Genomic DNA, 23,533 nt, shown 5'->3' with positions numbered 1-23,533 from the left:
GGGTGACTGTTGCTCTACACCAATAGTCAACTCCTCCCTAGTTATATCCGACCACAAACTAATCACCTTGAAAATCCACCCCCCCCCCCCCAACGTTAACCACCAGGAAAAACTTCTCCAAAGCTAACTTTGAGCTCCTAAAAACAGAGGTGGCTAACTTCACGGCACCCATGCAAATGGAAAATTGTTGCATGACTGCCACATCATACACCAATACACTGTACGAACACATACACAAATGCATGGATCTCACCATACCCAATAGAGCCAAGATGCTCTTCTCAAAAAAAAAGGAAGCCAATCTGGTGGTCCCCTGCCATAAACAAACTCTACAACAGAAGGAGGAAATTGATGTGGAATAAGGCGAAGTCCCAAGACTGGAAAAACTCCCTTATCAGCCTCAACAAAAGGTTGAGATCCCTCATCAAATCCTCTAAAGCTAGCTATGAAAACAGAATTGCAGCAGATAGTAAAGACAACCACAAGGCCTTCTATAGTTATGTAAAGAATCTCCACGGCAATACCCAGATTCGCTCTGAGATACTGCACAATGGTACCTCCTATACCGAGCCAATATACTGGCTGACAGATTCAGTGCTAACTATACCCCTCTCTTCCCCCCAAAAAAGGACAAATCACAATACCAGTAGATTGCCAGGCACCTAGCTTTACTGCTGCACAGGTTAAAACAGCACTGCCCAAAGCCAAGAATACAGCTTCTATGGGATCTGAGAATATCCCTGGCTGTGTTCTACACAAACTACAGAGTGAACTGGCATCTCACCTGTGTGCCCTGTTCAATCACAGCCTCATCTCAGGCTTTGTACCTACCAAATGGCACACTGCTACAGACATCCCTCTCCACAAAGGTGGAGCGACTACAGACCCTGGGAATTATCGCCCAATTAGCCTGATGATTTTGATATGCAAAGCTATGGAACGCATCATCATGGACCTAATAAATAAGGATATAGGGAATCTCCAAACTCTGGATCCTACACAGTTTGGTTTTGTGAAGGATAGATCATGCCTGCTCAAATTGGTCGACTTCTTTGAGTCAGTCATCAGAGCTGTGGATGAAGGCAAGGTGGTCATATAGCCTACCTTGATCTGGTCAAGGCCTTTGATACCATTCCCCCTCAAGAATCATAGAAAAACTCACTAAGCTAGGCATCATCCCATATATCACTAGGTGGGTTGCAAACTGGCTCACAGATAGAACACACAGTGTGAAAGCAGCTGACTCCAAGTCAGACCGCCAACCAGTTACGAGTGGAGTCCCACAGGGTTTGGTCCTGGGTCCTCTCCTGTTTGGTATCTACTTCTCTGAAGTCCATGCCAACACGAAGGGACTCTTGCTGACAAAGTTTGCAGATGATTGCAAGTTGGGAGCTATTATTAACTCCCCAAGTGATGCTGACATCCTACAGAAAGGCTTCAATGACACCAACGACTGTTGTCAGAACCGTGGCCTTAAGCTCAATTCCAAAAATGTGTCATCATCCCCCTTGAGAAAAAACAGGTTCTCTTGAATTACCACATTGATGGCAGTCCACTGAACACAGAAGGAATTATAAGAGATCTGGGAACACATGTTGACAGCAACCTCACTTTTGACCACCACGTTGCCACTGTGGTCAGAAAGTCCTTCTATGTGGCACATCTCATTACTAAGGGTTTTGCATCCAGGAGGAAAGAGGTCATTGTCTCCCTCTACTCTTCCCTCATTAGCCCAATCATTGAGTACAATGCCCCATTTGGCATGTTCCTCACTAGACTCCTGCAACAACTGGAGAGGCTGCAGAAGTACCTCAAAAAGAGGATCCTATGCCTTAAACACTTGTCCTATATGGACAGACTCAAAAAACTCCAACTATTCTCTGTCTCATATCACCTACTTAGAGGCGATCTCTGCTTGACTTACAAAGCCATGTCTGATCCAGCTCTGTTAGGAATGCTATATCTTAAAGAAATCCCAATCCCTCCACACCACATGTTCCAGGGACCTCAACCTTATTACCACAATCAACAGAACATGCTGGAGAGACAGGTTCATAACCCATGGACTCCCCATGCTATGGAATAGATTTCCCATACATGTCAAACAGAGCACCTCACTGCCCCTCTTCAAGAGAAATCTTGATGAGTGGATGGGAAATAAAAAATTCACTCTGGGGATCACTCCAGTGGCTCTACTCGATAGAGGCACTAGGAACTATGATCGGGTGGCATGATGCCAGGGTAATCCTGTGAACTAGGCTTGTAAAGGCTCCAGGGCCTTTAGCCTAGTACACACCTATGAACCTGTCTACTTCTGCCTACAATAGAAGTAAAAACATGTACCAAGTTGGCTGGTCAATCCAATGCAGGAAAATGTCCAAAAATGATGACCAAATGCAGCAAGCTAAAAGAACTTCCTTTATTCCAACAAATAACACAAGTATTGAGTACTTTCACAGAACGTATCTGCTTTTCAGGTGACAGCATCTGTACTTTTCATCTAGCTGTTTTTATACTTACTGATTAGTACATTCATTTAATAATCATCTATTTAAAATCATTAACTTTTAAAGTCGTATTTCTTTATAAGCTTCAAATATACATACTCATATAGACATAAGCATAAAAACAAACACATTAAAATTCTAATAAAATGTTTAGTATATTCACTTGATACAATTATGTAAGTGATTTAATTCATGTTTAAGAGAAAATATTTCATTGAGACCTGGGGGGGTACATTAATTAAAATGCAGTATCCACTTATTTTCATTTCTTTCAGTGTAATTTTTTATGTCCCCACCTCTCATTGTTAGAGTTACATTTTCTAAAATTAAAAATTTAAATACATGCTGCTCATTTGTTTTCATTATATGTTTATACAGAGAGTTAGTAATAAGCTCTCTCCTTATTTCAGACATATGCCTGCTTATACACTGTTTAAACATTTGGTTTGTTTTTCCTATATAGAAAGCAATGCATAGCATACATTTTGTCATATAAATAATGTTGCTAGTGTTGCAATTTTTATAAGCTTTAATGAAAAATTCTATCTGTCTCGAGGAATCTATAAAACTCTTACAGGTATATATATATATATATATATATATATATATATATATATATATATATATATATATATACATATATATATATATATATATATATATATATATATATATATATATGTTTACAGCATACACACTTCCCACATCTATATGTTCCTACATATTTCTTCTTAAGTGAACTACTGAGTTGTTCTTTGTAACAATTTATTTTTTATAGTGCTACATTTCCTATATATAAAAGTGGGATTTGCACCTATGTTGTTCATTTCTGGTAACAGAGACAACATGGACCAATGTTTGTAAAAAATGTGCCTTACTTCTGCCTACATCCACAGCAGCTGCTGGTTGTCCCTCTGATTCCTCACCTGTGTGTGGCTGTGGTGACCATACCAGTGGTGGTGGAATGTGTGGCCCTTCCCTTGCTGTTCCCACTGAAGCTGTTTTCTCAGGATAATGTTATGAAGCATGGCACAGATGGTGAATATTTCAGCACATGTACAGGGATTGTACTGCAGGGCTCCCTCAGATGTATCTAGGCACCATTTGTGACTTCAGCAGCCCAAACACATGCTCTATGATATTTCTTGTTTGAGCATGTGCCTTATTATAGCGTTTTTCAGTTGGTGTGTGTGCATTTCTGATGGGTGACATCAGCCATGGTTCCAGTGCATAACCTCCAGTAAATGACATTGTGGGATAAAACATCTCATACAGTTGTGAAGCGCTTTTCGTCTTCCACCTTTGGAAGGCGTCATCAGACAAAAGAAAAAAAAACTTCATACACAGTTTTAAAAGCAAAGCACAGTAATTGGATTCAGCCACCATTCAATTAACTAATTAAATACTATGTTAAATAATTAAAAGTGTTCTGCATCAAAAAAACTTTTTCTTGTGTTAAAAAAGCTCATGTCAGCAAAATAAAATCATTCATTTAAAACTTCTGTTTAAAACTTTCATTTTAGAAAAAAACAAAATGCAAAACTGCACTCCAACATAAAGTACAGAAATACTGAATGAAAAGCATAAATGTAGGAAAATGTAGTTATAAATATAAGCTTGGAGTGTAAAAGAAAAAAAGAACATAATAATAAGCATAAAATGAGTACAAATATAACAACAGACTACTGCTCACAGCACCAAGAGGTGACAGTGTCTGAAGCAAAAATGTCAATAACTATGGACAGGGTGTCAAATACCTAAAAGTACAAATACATACAGTAAACTATGTTCCAAGACCATAGAGGATCTGTGCTCTAAAAATGTTGAAAACATTTTTAAAAACAATTTTTAGTACTAGACTATAAAAATGTGCAAGGGAACTGAAGACGAAAACAGGAATAAAACTACAACAGTTGCTACCTTTTGCTAACATGAAATGAAATACTGTATGTGTCACCTCAACAGACTTCTCAACTTCAAAATACAAGTCAAAGATGTGCCCTGATTTAAACCAGGGGGGTGTAGGAATTCAGCCTAAGCTGCCAAACAAGTTCACGTTTCTCTAACAGTAACTGATGTGGTCCACCTTTTTTCATCAACCACTACCTGATCTACCACTTTAAACAAAAAAGCCTGGGTAGGATTCACGTTACAGTATCTCGCTAGGGCATTGGTACTGCTCTTCTTCCTTATATGATATGTGTGTTCATAAATCCTTTCTTTTAATTTCCTGTCAGTTTTGCCGATATAAAAAGCCAGACATGACTGACAGGAAGCCAGGTAACCCACTGATTTAGAACTACAACTGTACCGGCCTCTGGCTTTAAACGTGTTGATTCACTGTGAAACTAGACCCTGTAGAAATGAATTTACAATAATTACATGCCTCACATTTGTATGTGCCCTCTGTTCTAGTGGGTTTCATAATCGTACTTTCCATGATACTTTTTATATTTCTACTTTTTCTAAAAATAATAACTGGTTCATCATCTAATTTCTCTACTAAATCTTTCTCAAAGGTCAGTATGTGCCAATTTCTTCTAAGGATGTTGCTAATGAACTTTGCTTCCAATGTAAAAGGGGTAATAAAACTCTTCTTGTAACAAACCAAGTCTGTACCCGTTGAGCACACGACTGCTGGTGGTGAACTGGTACTGGGCACCACCACGCTCAATTCTTCTTCCACATCCAAAACTAAATCTCCTTCTTTTATGGTAAGGATGGGATTATAAATACCTGGCAGTCTCTTACTACAAACTCTCTTACCACCTCATCAACTAATGACTCTGGGTAACCACGACTCATAAATATGTGCTTCAACAAGATACATTCATCGTCAAATAACGTGTCTTCAGATGTCATTCAAGCTGCTCTTACCAGCTGTCCCTTTAGGACAGATTTCTTCTGATGGAATGGGTGACAACTGGAAAAGTGCAACAACGTGTTGGAATACATAGGCTTCCTGAAAATTTTAGCTAAATAGCCTTTACGTACAGTGTCCCTTACCAATTTCACATCTAAATAACTGATAGTGTCCTCTTTGTATGTGTGTGTGAATCTTAAGAAAGAAGTACTGTTGTTTAATGCCTCCACAAAGCTATACGCGTCATCTGCACTCCCTTGAAACATGATGAAAATACCATCCAAAAAACCTATTGTAAAGCTTTACTTTCTTATGGATGTCTTTACTAAATATGTGTTCATGTTCCCACTGTGCTAGAACTAAATTAGCATAACTTGCCCCACATGGGGAACCCATCGCTACGCCTACCACTTGCTTATAGATGTTGCTATTGAAACTGACGTAGTTGTTGTTCAAAATCACATCCAGTAATTCTTGAATCAAACGTATTTCATCACTCTCTGCTCCATAAGAAATAAGTTTCTTAGTGATATATTCTAACCCTATGTCATGTGGGATGGAGAAATAAGGGTCCACCACGACTATTGTTAAGAAAAAAATTTTGTCATGAAATGTAAATTTTTCTAAATTATTCAAAAAAGCCCAAGAGTCTTTGCATATCTGTTCCTCCCTCACTACATATTTCTTTAATAAGTCATCCACAAACTTAGAGCATGCATATGCAATAAAAGACCTTGCATTCACCAAAGCCCTCATAGGAGGGTTTTCAATGTTTTTATGTAGTTTAGGTAAACCAAACAAATTGGGTGTTCTTGGCTTCAAAATCACAAGGTAATTATAAACGTCAACACTGATCAACCCTTCTATCAACAAATCCCTAAGGAAGGAAAAGATTCTTTTATAAGCAATGTTCATTTCATTAAGGCTGGACCCCACGTAGATCTTACTATCTAGTACGTCAAACATTCTGTTGTCATAGTCATCATTGTCCATGATCACCAAACCCCCACCTTTGTCCGGTTTCAAAAACCGGACCAGTAAGGCTCTGACCAATCTCAAGGCTTCAGTTTCATCCTCAGTTATGTTCTTAATAACATTTTTTCTAGCACTCATATGTAGAGACCTCAAATTGGACTCACACACGTGCTCGAACAAAGACAGAGTGGGGCACACGGGTGGGTTGTACGTTTTCCTACATTTATGCTTTTCATTCAGTATTTCTGTACTTTATGTTGGAGTACAGTTTTGCATTTTTTTTCTAAAATGAAAGTTTTAAACAGAAGTTTTAAATGAATGATTTTATTTTCCTGACATGAGCTTTATTAACACAAGAAAAAGGTTTTTGATGTAGAACACTTTTAATTAGTTAATTTAGTATTTAATTAGTTAATTGAATGGTGGCTGAATCCAATTACTGTGCTTTGCTTTGGCGCCTTTTTCATTTTAAAACTGTGTATGAAGTTTTTTTCTTTTGTCTGATGGTCTTCCAAAGGTGGAAGATGAAAAGTACTTCACATTAAACTTTTTTGGAGTTATTCTAGCCAGATCGGAGCCTGTGTTGTTTTTTTCATTTTGGAGAGTTTGTTGTTCCTTTTATTTATCTCATACAGTTGTGCCAGATATGTGAGTTTGGTAACTGCCCAGGTTGTCAGCACATGCATTCAAGATAATTCCCTTAGTGTTACACATAACCTTGCAGTTAATGGAGTGGTAGCCCTTTCTATATATGTACACCCTTCCCTGTTCCCCGGGTTGTGCTTTGATTTCTACACGTGTACAGTCAATGGCACCCAGGACTTCAGAGTAATGTGCTACTGGGTAGAATTCCTGCATAGTTTTGGTTCTGTCCTCAGGTGTACAGGGAAAATATATGTACTGTCTAACATGTTGCAGTATAGCAATCAGAAATTGATGGAGGATCCTGGATGCTGATGCCTGTGACACCCTCAGCATGTCCCCTGTTGGTTCCCTGAAGATTCCTGTAGCTAAAATTCTAAGTGGAACACATCCCTAGTCTCCACTAGGATTTGTTTTCCTCAGTTTGCCCTTGTTCTCAGTTAGGAACACAGAGGTTACAGAGTTCCTGTAGTGTGACTCTATCCATCCTGTAGTGCTGTACAATTTCCACCTCATGCAGATTGTGAAAAGTTAAATGGGGCCTAAACATTCTTCTCCTTCTTGGCCGTGGTCTATTAGCAGCAGCAGCAGCATAGATATGGGTCTCCTGCACATACACATGAATAAGAACAACAGCACCCCTAACATTCTGTTCGTGTAGCCTAGTTTCCATGGCTGTATTCCAATAGGTTTTGGAATTTGCAGGAGAAACCAGCACTGAGTCTACACAGTTGCTTTATAACATGTTGAATAGCTCCTCCATCTTGGATTGCTTGATAACCATACAATTCAGTTGCTTATGATGTAATTAGCATGCCATAATGTTTACCATGTGTGCACGGCTCTACACTGCATGTAGATCCGCTTCCTGAATACAAAACGTTGCACTATCATGTGCTTGTTGCACTGCGATGCACGCACAGTTTTAACGGACTGTGTAGTCTTTGTTGAGTCTGCACTGGTATGAACTTTGCAGGAGATTTCGCCTCCCTGCAAAATTGTATTTTAGTGCATGTTGGACTGATAAGATCAGTTACATTCTTCATCTAATACTGCTATACATTTTACACACAAGCAGCATAGAACTGAGGAATCGTAGTGGAAGCCAGTACCATTAGTATAGCATACAGTGTGTTCATTTTCATTATTTTTTCCCAGTGTTTTCAACTCACATTGCAGTCTGTTTAAAAGTCTGCACAGTGTTTGCAAAACAGTGCTCAATCTGTCAGATCAGTCTGTGTAGTCACATCTAGAGCTGCTCTCAAAGGAAACAATTATTAATAGATTTCAATGTCACACACTCCATGTTACTTGATAAAGATATTTAAAAGCAAAATAAAATATTATCCTCGTTGTGTTATTCAGACAAAGAATAAGACATCTGTATCTAATCTATATCTGTATCTATAGATAAAGAGAGACAGTATGAGTTTATAATGTTCATGCCACAGTTTGTTGACAGGTGTAGCAGCTGTTTTTTTTTTATTGACTCACTAGTTTATTGAGGTTTGCTGTAGTCATCCTCATCATAGGCAGTTGACTATGGCACTGCCTTGGTCTTTTCACTTTGGTTACTGTTCTGAAAACATGAAGCTAGCATATTATAAGTTTGAGGTGCACGCACACACACACACACACACACACACACACACACACACACACACACACACACACACACACACACACACACAAAACACGTCTTTCTGTCTCTCTCTCTCTATATATATATATTTATATATATATATATATATATATATATAAACTTTGTTCAAATTTGGGGTGATACTTTTTATGCAGGGCTAAGAATTAGTCCATACATCCTGTTGTAATTATGCCAGAAACTATCATAATTGTTGGCATTGTCCCTTTGAAATGAATTATACTAAAGTAGTGGTACAATGTCTCTGCCTCCAGAAAAAGCACTGGGTCTAACTTTGAATGATTCACTGCAAGTGGCATGTGAGAGGACAACAACAGTATAGGACTGAAATGCTATCATTTGCTAAAATCAGGGGAGCAGTCCTGCTGCACTGTCTTGCTCATATAATTTGTCTCAATGCATTGTTTTCCCTGTGTTCATAGAAGTACACCATAGAACAAGCTGTGTATGTGTGAAAGTGCCTGAGGTCATCTTCAACATGTGAAGATGCATATGGAAGGTGCCTTCACAAGCAACCATCTCAACTTCTTTTATTACCACTTGCATGTTGTTTAATTTGTAGTAGTATGTGACAGGTCAATGTACATAATGAAGAGTAACCATCCTGGGTTAACCATATTTATTTATTTATTTGATTTTACATTTGTTTACTGGAAAAGTCTGACTGGGATAAGGCCCATTTTCAGCTGAGGCCCACAAGAAAAGCTCCCCATATAGAGATTATACCAGACTTACACAAGAAATTGTACAAAACATATACAAGACATGCAGTACACCAAAAATGACATTCTATGCTAGTATAGCTGACATTTGTATTATGCAATCATCTGATATAATTCCTTACTGTGGTGTAGATATTGTAGTTTCTCAAAGTAAGCTGAGGAATGTTTGTAGAGTGGAAATTGGACAGAAAAGGATGAGGTTAGAGGTTATCTAGACATGAGAGAGATGGAGCATAGATTATGATGTGGTCACGGAAGAAGAAAAAATATGACCAGAAACTATTGAAACTAGTTAGCCTGGAGTAGTCCTGGAGCAAGGCAGGTGTTACTAAGATACGTTTTAGGAATCTTTTTGAATTGGTTGGTATTTGTGTTGGTTCTGATGCTGTGAGGTAATGAATTCCACCTTGTTGCTACATGAAGAGACAATAAGGAAGTATTAATTGGATTACTGATGACATGCTACCTTAGTGATTTCTGAAGGGCGAGTCTACAGATGATTTGATCATGTGATAACATTTTAATGATGCTGACTACATGGCTGCCACTTACAGCCTGCGCTTAACCTATATGCAATACATATGTGTGAAAAATCCTAATTTTAACTATGCGTAGTATACCTCTCAACCTCTTTGCCCAAGAAATCTGGACAAAGCCTGCCATGATGGGGGTACAAATGCCCAAAAATAGGGACAGATTATAAGTATTGCTCTTATAATCTCAGAAAGCTGCTAGAATAACAGGGCATGCATTAAAATGGGTTTTCTGAAGGATGTGAAGTCTGCAAGTCAAATGTACATTATTTACTAATTTCATTCCTTGGCTCATCCCAGGGATTTGCCAGAAAAACAAAAATGTTCTGAGAAACAGTCTGAAAATTTGAGGCAGAAATCTGGACATTCTGCAAAAATCTGGGCAGTTGAGAGGTATGTCAGATAGCCTTGCCGTAAGGTATTTGCAGATGCTTCAGCATATGAACAATTTTACACCTAATATTAACAGTGAACATTTAGTCCCTTTGCTGTTTCATAACCACTGCTAGCTTGAATGGCCTCATTGTACTGACTGTTGACAGTGCTGTTTTTCAGGCAATAGTTGTGCTATAAGATATAATGTAATGATGTGAGAGAAAAAATCAAACCGGACTACACATTTATATACTTCTTTCAACGCATACAGTTTATACTATAGTTTTGGAAAAAAAACAAAGATATGCACAACCTTCTCAGTAAAAGCATGAGTGAGCCCGAAAGCTTCATGACATCAGCATATAAACGTTAAGTAACTTTTGCTAAAATTAATAAAGAAAAGAAGTTCACATTAGCAAATATGCTGCAAGCAATCATCATATGAGCGTCTCAGAAACCACACACTTCTAAATAGTGCTATATTATCCCCATGTACTGATGTTGATTATCAGGGGTAAAAAAGGAAAAATAAGTAAATCTGGGGAAAACAGGAAATAGAAACTAAAACTACACATGTTAAAAGAGGAAATTAAGTGTCACCAAGAAGAAAGAGCAATATCAAGGTATGCCCACCATTATCAGAAAATTATTCTTTGTGAGGTATGTACATAAAAATGATGTCTTCTGCTATTTAAATGTCGGCACTCAAAATGTCAAGTACCAACAAGCCAAAAAAAAAAAAGAAAAAAAGAAAAACCCAAAAATCTATAAGAATGGCAGCCTCTTGCACCCTCACACCTACCAAACTTATATTTACAAACTCTGAGATAACCATACTTTGGAGGAAAGGGAATATTCTGAGAAATGGCCCTCTCGCATTTGGTATATATGCAAGTCCAGATTTTTGGCTATTCAGTCTTGTGTTTTGGGACAAATTCTAATGAGGTCTGAAGTTTTCTGGAATTTTTCTTTTGAAGAACTAGATGGTACCCCTCCTGTTATATATGAGACTGCTATACAATTTGCAAGTTAATATAACTGATGTTTCATAACTACTGCAAATTTTCATAAAATTTCACTGGCTAAAAAAAAAAAAAAAAAAAACTTTATTTTTTTAAGTCTTTGAGTATGTACCTCAATGTTTTTATTATGTACCTCAATGACTGTCTACTGTACTGTCTAACTAAAACTGTTAACGTCTAACCTATTATGTATTAAAATCAATTGTATGTTCCATATTTTGTTCTCTCATGTACTGCATTCTATTGTACTGTCGAGCTTTTCTCCCCGGGCCTCCTCTAAAAATGGACCTGTGTCCAGTCGGACTTTCCCGGTAAACAAATATAAATAAAATAAATAAATAATGACATATGTCACTTTGCAGGCTTACTCTAAAGTAGCCTGCCATCTGTGTGCAGTGGGTGGAATTCATTTTTGCTGTCACTCTGGCACTGATAAATGAAGTCTTAACTGCATCACTAGATAACCAGGTTAGAGTAGTGAGTGAATGAAAGTGAGCAGAAACTGTTACCTCACTTATCAAGAAGGGAAGGTGGAAATACAGCCCACTGTGAAAACGGGGGACTCTACCCCTGTCATAAAGGAGAACAGGAAGCATCAGTAATAGTGGTGTTATTATATATACAGAGAAATAAAATAGAACCAAAGAAACTGTAAAATCTCACCCGTCACTGTCTGCTGCTATTGCTGCAGATTTACAGTTATTCTTCTGTTGCACCAATATTCTGCCATGCATTTAATTCTTGTGGTACATTCCAACAGGCATAGCATGACAGTCATTCAGTCTCATAATAACAGGACAATAATGGGGAACAAATGGTGATGCATATGCATAAAGAGGTAATGAGGCCTACACAAGTATTACTTTCTTTGAATTGTGTGTTCCAGTCTTGCTTACCTGTCTTCGTCTAGTGGTGCAATGCTCACTCACTCCCTAGAATACTTAAATAAGACCCACCACCATCACACACACACACACACACACACACACACACACACACACACACACACACACACACACACACACACGTGCACACATGTGCACATATGTATGTGTTTGTGTGGGGGGGCTATGTGTTGGTCACTAATCAGCAGCACAGTCTGTCTCCTTTCATCAAGTTGAAGGGTGAAAGAATAACAGTGTGAGACAGACAATAAGGTGAGGGGAAGTACAGAGTGGCTAACTCATCAAGGATGTCCTTGGGGGGACTTGCTCAATTTTGGTGGAGTCTGAATCTGTGTGTGGGGGGGGGGGGGGGGTGAGTGGAGGAAAGTCTGTGTCAAGATATCTTCCAGTCACAGATATAACTTTACCCCAAACGTTTTGGTGATTAAGTATTAAGAACTTTGTTATGACAGAATGTTCCTTTGTGGCATCTGATAGCATTTTGTCAACCTTCCTTATGAAGAGAAATCTGCCCTGTAGGTCTTGCATGAGAGCTAGCTAACATGATCATACTTGATGTTGCTTTTATGATTGTGAGTGTCTGGGATTTGCATTCAAAATGTGAAATTTTACTTTACTTTTCAGCTGGAAAATATATATGCCAGGGTTAGGGCAGGTTTATTAGCCATGATATCAGTTGTGCTAATGATGCCGATAAACATTTCATAGCGCTCCAAAAATGTTGATAAGCTTCTGCTGTTGTACTAAGAGAGTAAGAATGAAGGTTAGTAGTTCTACACATTCTTCCACTTCCTTTATTTGTGGTCTGTCATTAGCTATTAGAATATATATATATCTATCTATATATGTTTATACATGTATGTGTATGTGTGCGTGTGTGCGTGTGTGTGTGTGTGTGTGTGTGTGCGTGTGTGTGTGTGTGTGTGTGTGTGTGTGTGTGTGTGTGTGTGTGTGTGTGCGCGTCCATGTGAGTGACTGGACTGGCATTTCTACTGCCTACACAAGCAGTAGGTTACTACAACTGCAGAACTAGCTGTGGTTCAGGAAACATGCAAATCAGCCAATAATGATGTCTTAATTAGCTATGTGCTCTTTTTCTGGAAATGCTGCCAGTAAGGCATCTTACACAGTGAAGTGATTCAAGAAAGCGCTTGGCCATATTGATCACCACGGCTATCCCCACCACATTACAGTAGTGAATACAGCCAAAACGCTGTGTTCAACCGCCAAAAACAAACATGGTGAGGAGGTAACACTAGACAACAGGACTCACTTTAAAAGTGCCATAACTGCACCAACATCAAAATGGGGACAGAGGTTTGGGAAAAACCCTGGACCCCAGGGAAAAAAGTTTAAAGTGCTGTATTAGCACCAGTGTTTCTTCAAGGACTAGGGGTGGGAGTGATAAAGTATTGTACTGGAACCAAATTTACAGTGCAAATCAGGGGTGGGGGGATACACTAGATACCAGAGAATGCTTCAGTATCATGATGACACCAACTTTACAATGCAGATTTGGGGGTAGGAAGAATACACTAGAACCCAGGGAATGCTTAAATGGCATGATGGCACCAATGCTATAATGAAGACTGCAGGATGGAGGGATACACTAGATACCATGGAATACTCCACAAAGTGCCCTAATGCACAGGCCTACATAACAAGGATGGGAGGAACCACTGAACACACTATAAAGTGCTGTAATAGTACCAATAGTAGTACAGGGATCGGGGGTAGGGGGGAACCATTGGACACCAGGGATGACTCTTTACACTGCCATAACAGCACCAACAGAGAAACAGGGATTGGGGTGGGGGAATACACCAACCACCAGGGCCTAATACACATGTACCATAATGGCATTAAAGTATTACAGGGTGGGAAGAACCATGGGAAATCATGGAGCAGATAGAAGGACTGTGGTGTGTGTCATTGTATGTGTGTGTGTGTGTGTGTGTGTGTGTGTGTGTGTGTGTGTGTGTGTGTGTGTGTGTGTGTGTCTGTGTGTCTGTGTGCGTGTATGCGCGTGCGCGCATGTGCGCGTGTGCGCGTGTGTCCGTGTGTGTGTGTGTGTGTGTGTGTGTGTGTGTGTGTGTGTGTGTGTGTGTGTGTGTGTGTGTGTGAGTGTGTGTATGTGTGTGTGTGTGTGTGTATGTGTATATCTGTTTCAGTGTTCATGTTTGTGTAGGTGAGTGTGCAAGAGTGACTTCGGGGGGGGGGGGGTTCTCCTACCGACACAAGCAGCAGGTTGCTACTTTTATTGTAGTACTAGTCAGAATTCAAGAAACATGCAAATTAGCAAAGAATGAAGTCTTACCTTGATGTGCCTAGCATATTCCTGAAGCACAGATGGGTGTGTCATACTGAAAGGGAGTTTCTAGTGCGAGACTTATGGAACAAACTCATCCTACAACTAAAACAAAATAAAAAAAAAAAGAAAGAAAAATATGCAGAGTCCAACAACAACATCAAACTGTACTTTAACCAACAGAAAAACATTGAAACAAAGGAAAAAAAATAAACTGAATTTACTTTTCAAGACGGCAAGCTCTTGAGTACTGCCCTATGTGGGCAGGCATCCCCACACTTCTCTAAATGTACTTATATCAACTCCATGATTACAGAAACACTAAGAAGAGACATTTTTGTCTAAATAAATGAGACATTACCAGGGCATACTTACATGCCACACTCTATCATTTTGATTTAAAGGTAGTGGTCACTGCACAATAAAAAAATCTTGATGTCCAAGTCAGTATATAATGGTAAAACAGCTCCTCAGTACAGTGCTGTCAGAAGTTACATTAAATACTTCATTGCTTATGTCAGAAATGTCCGAGATCAGCAAACAGATGCAACTATTATTTGTAACAAAACGGCAGCTCTGCATGACTGACTACAGGTTAGATAATGCACTGCATTATGGACTGGGTTACTTCATAGAGCTGTACCACATTCTAGTCTGACATTATATGGATATACACAATATATACAAATATTTGAGCAAATTTATACTTGTTATCATCACATCTCCACCTTTACAAGAAAAATCACATTTTTTTAATTCTGAACTATGAAGATGCATAACAAATGCACCTCATCTTTGGCACTCTGGACTGAGCCTGCAAAAGCAGAAGTTTGCCATCCTTTAGAAGAGATGTTGAAGTGATGCCTCATCTACCTGACTCTGTAGCAGCTCAGGTGCATGTAAAAAATGCCATTTATCAAAAAGAATAGGGGAAGTTCCTCAGTGCCTTGGCCAAATTATCCCTAGTCAGTATGAATGCCACCTCAGGTCCCCCCCCCCCCCCTGAAAAGTCTACCAACCTGATTAGACTAACCTGGTCAGCAAAGTATAAATAAATATAAAAATAGCTAGATACCTAATTAATTTTGCATAAAGTGTATTATTGTGGCTTCACCAATTGGATTACACTCCTAGCCATTGTATAATTTATTTGCTTGTATGCTTGTTTATGATATTGTTCATTTATTTATGTACGAATTTACATACTGTTAACCAGATTAGTCCTACTGTCCTACTGGGCAGACAATATTTTCAGAGGGCACTCAAGAGGCTATACCTCCAGAATAAAAGTACTATGAAATTAAAGTTTTAAGGTTAAAAAAGTCCACAATGAATAATGCAAAAAACAATGACTAATACAATAAACAACAACACAGATAGCCGATGAAACACAGATAACAGATGAAAACAGGCAAATGTAAATGAAGACAAGCAATCATTTAAGTACTGTTAGCAAATTACTGAAGCAATCTGGCTAGTAAGACAAATTTACAAAAATATATTCTTATTAAAAACACCTAAAATTGAATTATTCAATTTAATACACACTTTCATCTATTACAATACAGACTTCATCAGATGCATTGCAATAGCTGAAAGCACTACTTATGGTGACAATTTATTTCAGATTTAAATGTTTTAATTAGTGTTTATCATTTAGAACTTTTCAGTTTCTACATTTATTTAAAATATATACATATATTCTGAAAATTTTGAAAAGTAATATTCTAAATCAGACTGCTGTCCTTTGCATTTAGAAATCTACAATGATGTCTTCAAGTTATTCCTTCATTTTAAGAGACATACCTATTACAACTGCCTTGTTTCTGCTGTTATCATTTTATATTCACATAGTGTCTGCGTAGTCTAGTGTCCCCTTGCTTGATCATTCTAATTTTCCACTGATAATACTGCTTGTACGGAGATTCATCCTATTTATTTTAAACTATTGCAGAGCTGTGAATTGTTCACGCTCAGGACCTTCATATATGTTTGTATGAATGAAAAGAAAGCAGGAACAGTTACAAAAGAATTAACATTTCTGATTGTTTTAGCAACTAAGAATTACTTAACAATTCACCTTTTTTACATATGACAATGCATTATTATTATTATTATTATTATTATTATTATAACAGCAGCTTCTCTTTATATCAGAATAGTCTCAGGGATTTTACTATTGCTTACATGAATAGTTTATCAGATTAAATATACATTTCTGCCTGGGTAAGGTCTGAGCATTCCAAAAGAGTGCTTAATGCTCCTTTGTCACTAGTATATAAGTCTCGGTAGGCTAGTCATATTATCCCAGTACTATACAACTGTTTGCTGCTTGATGCGTCATTCAGCTGACAAGACTTGCATCTACACATTAGTCTCTGGAAATCTGCTCCTTTTATGGTTCTCCAAGAACCTTACCTCCTCCTAGTAAGTGCTTACATGACTGTCCCATGGAAAACATCACTCACTCATAGTACTGCACAATTTTAACTGTTCTATGTATTTTCTGCTGAAGGATCACTTTTCCATTACATTAGGAAGTATTTGGGTCAATATGACAGAAATCACTTATAAATAAACTGTAATTTGAACCTAAAAAGTGTTTTTTTTTTATTTCCATTTGTTCATTATTTATTTGCATAATGCACATATCTGTCTGAGTAGGTAGTACATGCACACATTTTCCTACTGACCCGTATAAAGAACAACTTTCTCAGTTTAGAAAGGTTTATTTCATCTTGAAAATTAAAATGTAAGAGAAAGTTACAAACTGCCCTTGTCAGGCAGTAAACTGCAGTCATTCAGTGGAAGCCCTGTTTCTTTCCACTGTGGTCCTTTTTTCTCCTATTTCTTCTTCTTCGCAGTTGCACCTTTGGAAAGGAATTTAATGGTAACCATGTTGTTCTACTGCACAAAGGGCTACTGAGTATTACATCTGCCTGTGAATGGGGTCTTTGTCTTCCCTGATGTTTTGGTAGGAAATAGTTGCTATTTAGGGCTCCTTGAGGGAATATAAAACTCTGCTCACCTAATGAAACAAGCCAGCAATTGCCGTCAAGCAAAATTAATCTGAAGTCTCCACATTCCATGAACAAGTATGAAACAACATTTCATTGCAAACAATAATCACACACCTTCATAAACCATAGGTCATGTGATATTTGGTCTTATTGGTTATTATTTTTTTTAAATATTAAAGACAAAAGGTATGTACTTTTCCTAGAAATAAATTTAAACAGGAAGAAAACATAGATTGTCATGGCTGAAGAAATTTCAGTGATATCACAGCATTTAATGGTATGGTCTTAGTTATTTTATTTATTTATTTATTCTGTTTTGTAACAATGCAGCAGTGGTGACTAGTACAGTAATTTTATCCATGGACTTAATACAAAGCTAATAGGCAAGTGTTAAATTAACATTTACAGTACTGGGTGTACTGCTGCAGGCAGGCATTCGTTTCATCAGCTAATTTTCTGAATTATGAAATATATGTTTTGCCTCTAATAAATAATCAAAATGTTCATTAGCTCATATCTTCACACTATCACCACTTTCACCATGACTGCCATAGTTTCTGTGTCAGTGTGGTCCTAGCTCTGCTTTATCTTTCTAGTGTAATAAGGTAAAGAAGCAAACCTTTTAAAGTTCATTATGATTTACTCTTACGACAGGGTGCCTAGAGAGGAGTTGTGGTATTGAGTGAGGAAGTTGGGAGTGTCAGAGAAGTATGTAAGAGTGGTACAGGATATGTACGAGGGTAGTGTGACAGCGGTGAGGTCTGCTGTGGGAGTGAAAGATGCATTTAAGGTGGAGGTGGGATTACATCAAGGATCAGCTCTGAGCCCTTTCTTGTTTGTAATGGTGATGGACAGGTTGACAGATGAGATCAGACAGGAGTGCCCTGTGGGCTATGATGATTGTAGATGACATTGTGATCTGTAGTGAGAGTAGGGAACAGGTGGAGGAGACCCTGGAGAGATGGAGATATGTAGAGGAATGAAGGTCAGCAGGACTAAGACAGAATATATGTGTGTGTGTGAATGAGAGGGAGGATAGAAGAATGGTGAAGATGCAGGGAGTAGAGGTGGCGAAGGTGGATGAGTTTAAATACTTGGGATCAATAGTTCAGAGTAATGGTGAGTGTGGAAGAGAGGTGAAGAAGAGAGTACAGGCAGGATGGAGTGGGTGGAGAAGAGTGTCAGGAGTGATTTGTGACAGACGACTACCGGTAAGAGTGAAAGGGAAGGTCTACAAGAGGGTAGTGAGACCAGCTATGTTATATGGGTTGGAGACAGTGGCATTGACAAAAAGGCAGGAGTTAGAGCTGGATGTGGCAGAGTTAAAGATGTTAAGATTTGCACTGTGTCTGTGACGAGGGTTGACAGGATTAGGAATAAGTATATTAGAGGGTCAGCCCAGGTTGGAAGGTTTGGAGACAAAGCCAGAGAGGCAAGATTACATTGGTCTGGACATGTGCTGAGGAGGGATGCTGAGTATATTGGGAAAAAGATGCTAAGGATGAAGCTACCAGGTAACAGGAAAAGATGAAGGCCTAAAATAAGGTTTATGGATGTGGTGAGAGAGGACATGCAGGTGGTTGGTGTGAGAGAGCAAGATGCAGAGGACAGGAAGAAATGGAAACAGATGATCCACTGTGGCGACCCCTAACGGGAATAGTCGAAAGAAGATGATGATGATTTACTCTTACTGCAATTTATAAAAGAGGAGATCCTGTAAAGCATGGTGTGACTGAGATTATTTGTAGTTTGTTGTGTAAATGTGTAGCTCTGTTTCACTCCAGGCTTTGCCATTATCGTTGTCTTTCTGAGGTGTCATTAAACCTCATTGCAAACTGCAGCCTTCAAAATATACTGACTGGTTGACATAATGCATGGCATTTTCTTTAAATAGTATTTAAAAAGCACTGCAATAATCATATTTTCCAAAAGTTTCTATCAGCTGCAGATACAATAATTTCTAGACTCATTATATTGCATTTTTGGGAAAGCCATGCATACTAATTATTTTCACATGTTTATGACCCTAGCCCATGTATACAGTATCATATCAAGAGCAGACAGTTTTTGTTGTTGACAAAGGACTGGCTACCTCCTAGGGAAAAACAGTTTACCAGTTATGGGATTATGCTGCCACCTACTGTTTAGTTCTGTAACTGACTTTACTTAATCTCCATAGTTTGTTAATTTCAGCTAACAAGACTGTGCTGTGCGAAAGCAATCCTACATTGTTATTCACCATTGTACACCTGGTTATTTGTTTCCATTATGTAAGCCTTGCTAAAATATCTACTTATAACTGCTGAAAACTGCATCTTGAGCTCTTGTCAGAAAACAAATAAAAGCACAAACTGAATTGGAAGTTGGCATAATGGTTAAGATGTTTGCCTTACAGATGATGCATGGTGCAGAGTTTTGTTTCGCACATGGGGTAAACTGCTTAAGCATAAAATAGCCCACAAGGGCAGTTAGCCTAGTAGTAAGCAAAATGAATAACTTTTCAACCTCTTAGCTACAGAAGTCTGGATAAAATGTAAAGTAATGGTGTTCAAAATTAGGGGGAGTTTTAAATATTGCTCATACAAATTTAGAAAGTTGCTAGAATAATAGACTTTGTGTTAGCATTCATTTTCAGGAGGATTTGAGGTATGAAACAAGTGTGATACTCAAATGTATGTAATTATTTAGTGACTTCAGTCTTCAATAATCTGCCAGAAAACCTAAAATTTTATGAGTTAGCTTAGTGGTCAGAGTTCTGACTTTGCGTGCAGTAGCTGCACGGTTTGAATACCAAGACAGGCCAAACACATGAGGTAAAAATATGGACATTCTGCAAAATTCTGGACAGTTGAGAGGTACTCTCAGCAAGCTTACAGTTGTATTCTGGTATTTAAAATAAATTTAAAAATGTATATATGGACTGCATTTTCAGAGTAACGATATAAGGATAACAAGTTAAGTCCCACTGTAGGAGATAGGTTGACCACAGTCTTCGTGGAACTTCAGTTGTCTAAGTAGCATCTCTGTGGCAGTAATTTATCCTGTGGTTACACATAAAACCCACATGACTTGTTTTAATAGTATTTACAATTAGCACATCCTAGAGTACCACATAAATGAAGATGATGAGTGCCACGCATATGTGACTAGTCCGACATATAATCCATATATTTCACATGCTGCCTTTCATTGTTTGCAATGCTAGCAGCCATGTTTTAAATAATCATTTTTGTTGTGCACCTTATCCAGGCTCTGTTGCATCATCTGTGGGGTTTCTACTAGATACTTATAGATCCACTATAGGACCCAGAATGACAAGACATTGAGCAGCCACACTGCTAAGCATAAATGCCCAAAATACCAAAAAGGTGACAAGTGTTTAATCCTGGATACATTCTTTAGATGAAAGTAAGAATACTTCACTATGTCTGACATCTGGTCCTGAAGTATCATGTGTGAGTCAATAATAATCCCCAGGTACTGCACTTTTTAAGCAAATGCAAGCTTATCTGTCCCATACACAGTATAATCTGGTAATGGTCGGTCAGTACAGTCTCTGAAAACTTTGTGAAAAGCAATGGCCTCTGTCTTTGTAATGTTCAGTTTTAAATGATTTTCATTTAACCATGTCTGTACATCCTCAAGATCATCAGTCAAAGAATTAATACATGACATTTTATCCTGAGGAAAGGAGAAATAGATCTGAGTACCATCATCTTCATCTTCTTTCGGCTGTTCCCGTTAGGGGTCGAGTGCCATCAAATTACAATAATAAAACAATAGCAGCAATAAAACCATTTAGTGTAGTAAGTATTCTCTGAGACACATAGCTGTCTCTCCAACATGACCTGTTTATGTCTCAAACAAGGTTTGAGTCACTAGATCAGGTAATTCTGATGCTATTTGTTTGGCAGATATGCAGAATGCCCATCAGAAATGGATACAACGATGCCTTGTATGTTAGGCATAGGTCACCCCTCAACATTCTGCAGGAGCTGAGTACAGGGTTAGGGCTTTGAGGGAATCTATGTAGGACAGGTTTTTTTACACACTGTATCCTTTTAGTGAGGAACCTTTGTGGAAGTTCCTGTTGTCGCATGTGCTTTGGCAAGTATATACCAAAGGGGAAGTTGTACTCAATGATCAGTCTAATGAAAGATGGATACAGTGGAAAAATAACTTGATCGAACCTAGATGCCATACCTTTGCTGATGAGTTGGTCAATACAGAATGTTCTATATATGAGAAAAGTCAGGCTTATTAAATGTTGTAGTTTCTGGGGTACTAAGGAGCTTGTGCAAAGGGATAACCATCACAGTTCTGAATTTTGCGTGGCATGAAGCCACTGTGGAGACACTATTAAAAAGTGACTCTAGTAGTACTGATACATCATGCTTTGTTGTGTATGAGGCATCTTTGGATATTGTTGGGGCTCACTGATATGGAATTCTTGGCCTTGGAGAGTGTGCTGAGGACCTGCACCCAGTGATAGTTGGGGTGGTTATGTTCAATGGCATTTCATTAGACTTGACTGGGGGGAGAGGACTAAAACTGGAGCTGAATTTATCAGCCAGTAGATTTACTATATCTTATGGCTCCTTTTACAATTAGTTCTGCACATTACTGCATGCTGTCTTTGTGGTTGTTGACATAGCTAAGAAAGCTTTTTGATTGTCATTGGGCTGAGAGGGTATTTTCACTTCAAATCTGGCTTTAATAGATTTGTCCTCTGAGTTTGTTGTTTAGATTGATGAGAGATTTTTTTTTATCCTGCTGAATGTTGCTCTTCCAAATATTTGCCATGATGTCTTCCTTTTATTATACAACCTATTGTTATTGGGATTCCACCAGGGTGGATTGTTTTTAGTGTGTGTATTCCTTGGAAGCACAGCTGTCTCAGTGCATCTACTAAAATGATTGTAAGGGACTCAGTGAACAATTCTGCATGGGCAGCCATGTTCTCAGGGTTTGGGGGTGGGGTAACAATTTTGCCAGGTTATCACTTAATAGTGGAACATTTGCATTAGAACAGTTCCTATAACTTCCAGGAGTAGCAGAGGTCCCAGGTCTTATGTTTATTTCAAAGGTGATATCTTTATGGTCGGATACCTTACCAGAGAGGACATTACACAGGTGGGGTTGCAACATTCTCCCATGTTAGTGAAGACCAGATCCAGTATGTTTGCACCACTAGTGGGCATATGGACTACCTGGTCCAGAGTGTTTGTGTTTGCAAAGTCCAGGGATCTCTGGACCTGCACAGCTGGGGTTATGTATGATGCACAATTTATAGTGGGGTAGTTGAAGTCACCCATGAACATGATATTGGGTTGACACCTTCACTCTTAGTCCCTGCCAGTGCAGTAACTGGTATAAATGCATGGAAGGTATTGTAGCCTTGCACTGCCAGGTACTCTCTGCGACTTTAAACCATGTCTCGTTAACTGCACAAATGCCTGCATTCTTCAAGGTGAGGAGAGCTTGGAGGGAGTGGAGTTTCTTATTTACACTCCTGACACTGGGCAGCAACACCTTTAGATTTTCAATGCTTGGCTTTGCTATTTTGGAATGTTTATCAATCTGGCATTGCCTAAAAGAGGCACTATGGAAGAAGACAATATTTTAGACAATATTTAAAAGCTTAGAGAGGACAGGTGCAGTATGTATAAAATATATATATAATAAATATATATATAATAAATATATATTTTATATATTTATTATATATATTTTCTAGATATTTATATACATCATTTTTCTTTTCTATGTATTTTTATACACACATGCATACATATTTATGCTTACATAGATACTGTTATATTTCAGCATGCTTTTTCATACACATACATATTATAATTTGCATGATGTTAGTGCACTATATATATTTATATTTATGTTGCATGCTATAGTTTATGTTTTTAAAATATTTTTGCATAGAAGGACATGGTTTTAGCAATTTTAATATAGGTTCATAGGTTCGTACTGGGCTGGGTGCCCTTGT

Source organism: Protopterus annectens, chromosome 11.part0 (assembly GCF_019279795.1).
Source record: "Protopterus annectens isolate FY-2018-M chromosome 11.part0, PAN1.0, whole genome shotgun sequence".
In the NCBI taxonomy this organism is placed as follows: domain Eukaryota; kingdom Metazoa; phylum Chordata; order Ceratodontiformes; family Protopteridae; genus Protopterus; species Protopterus annectens.
Note: the sequence above shows the minus strand (reverse complement) of the source record.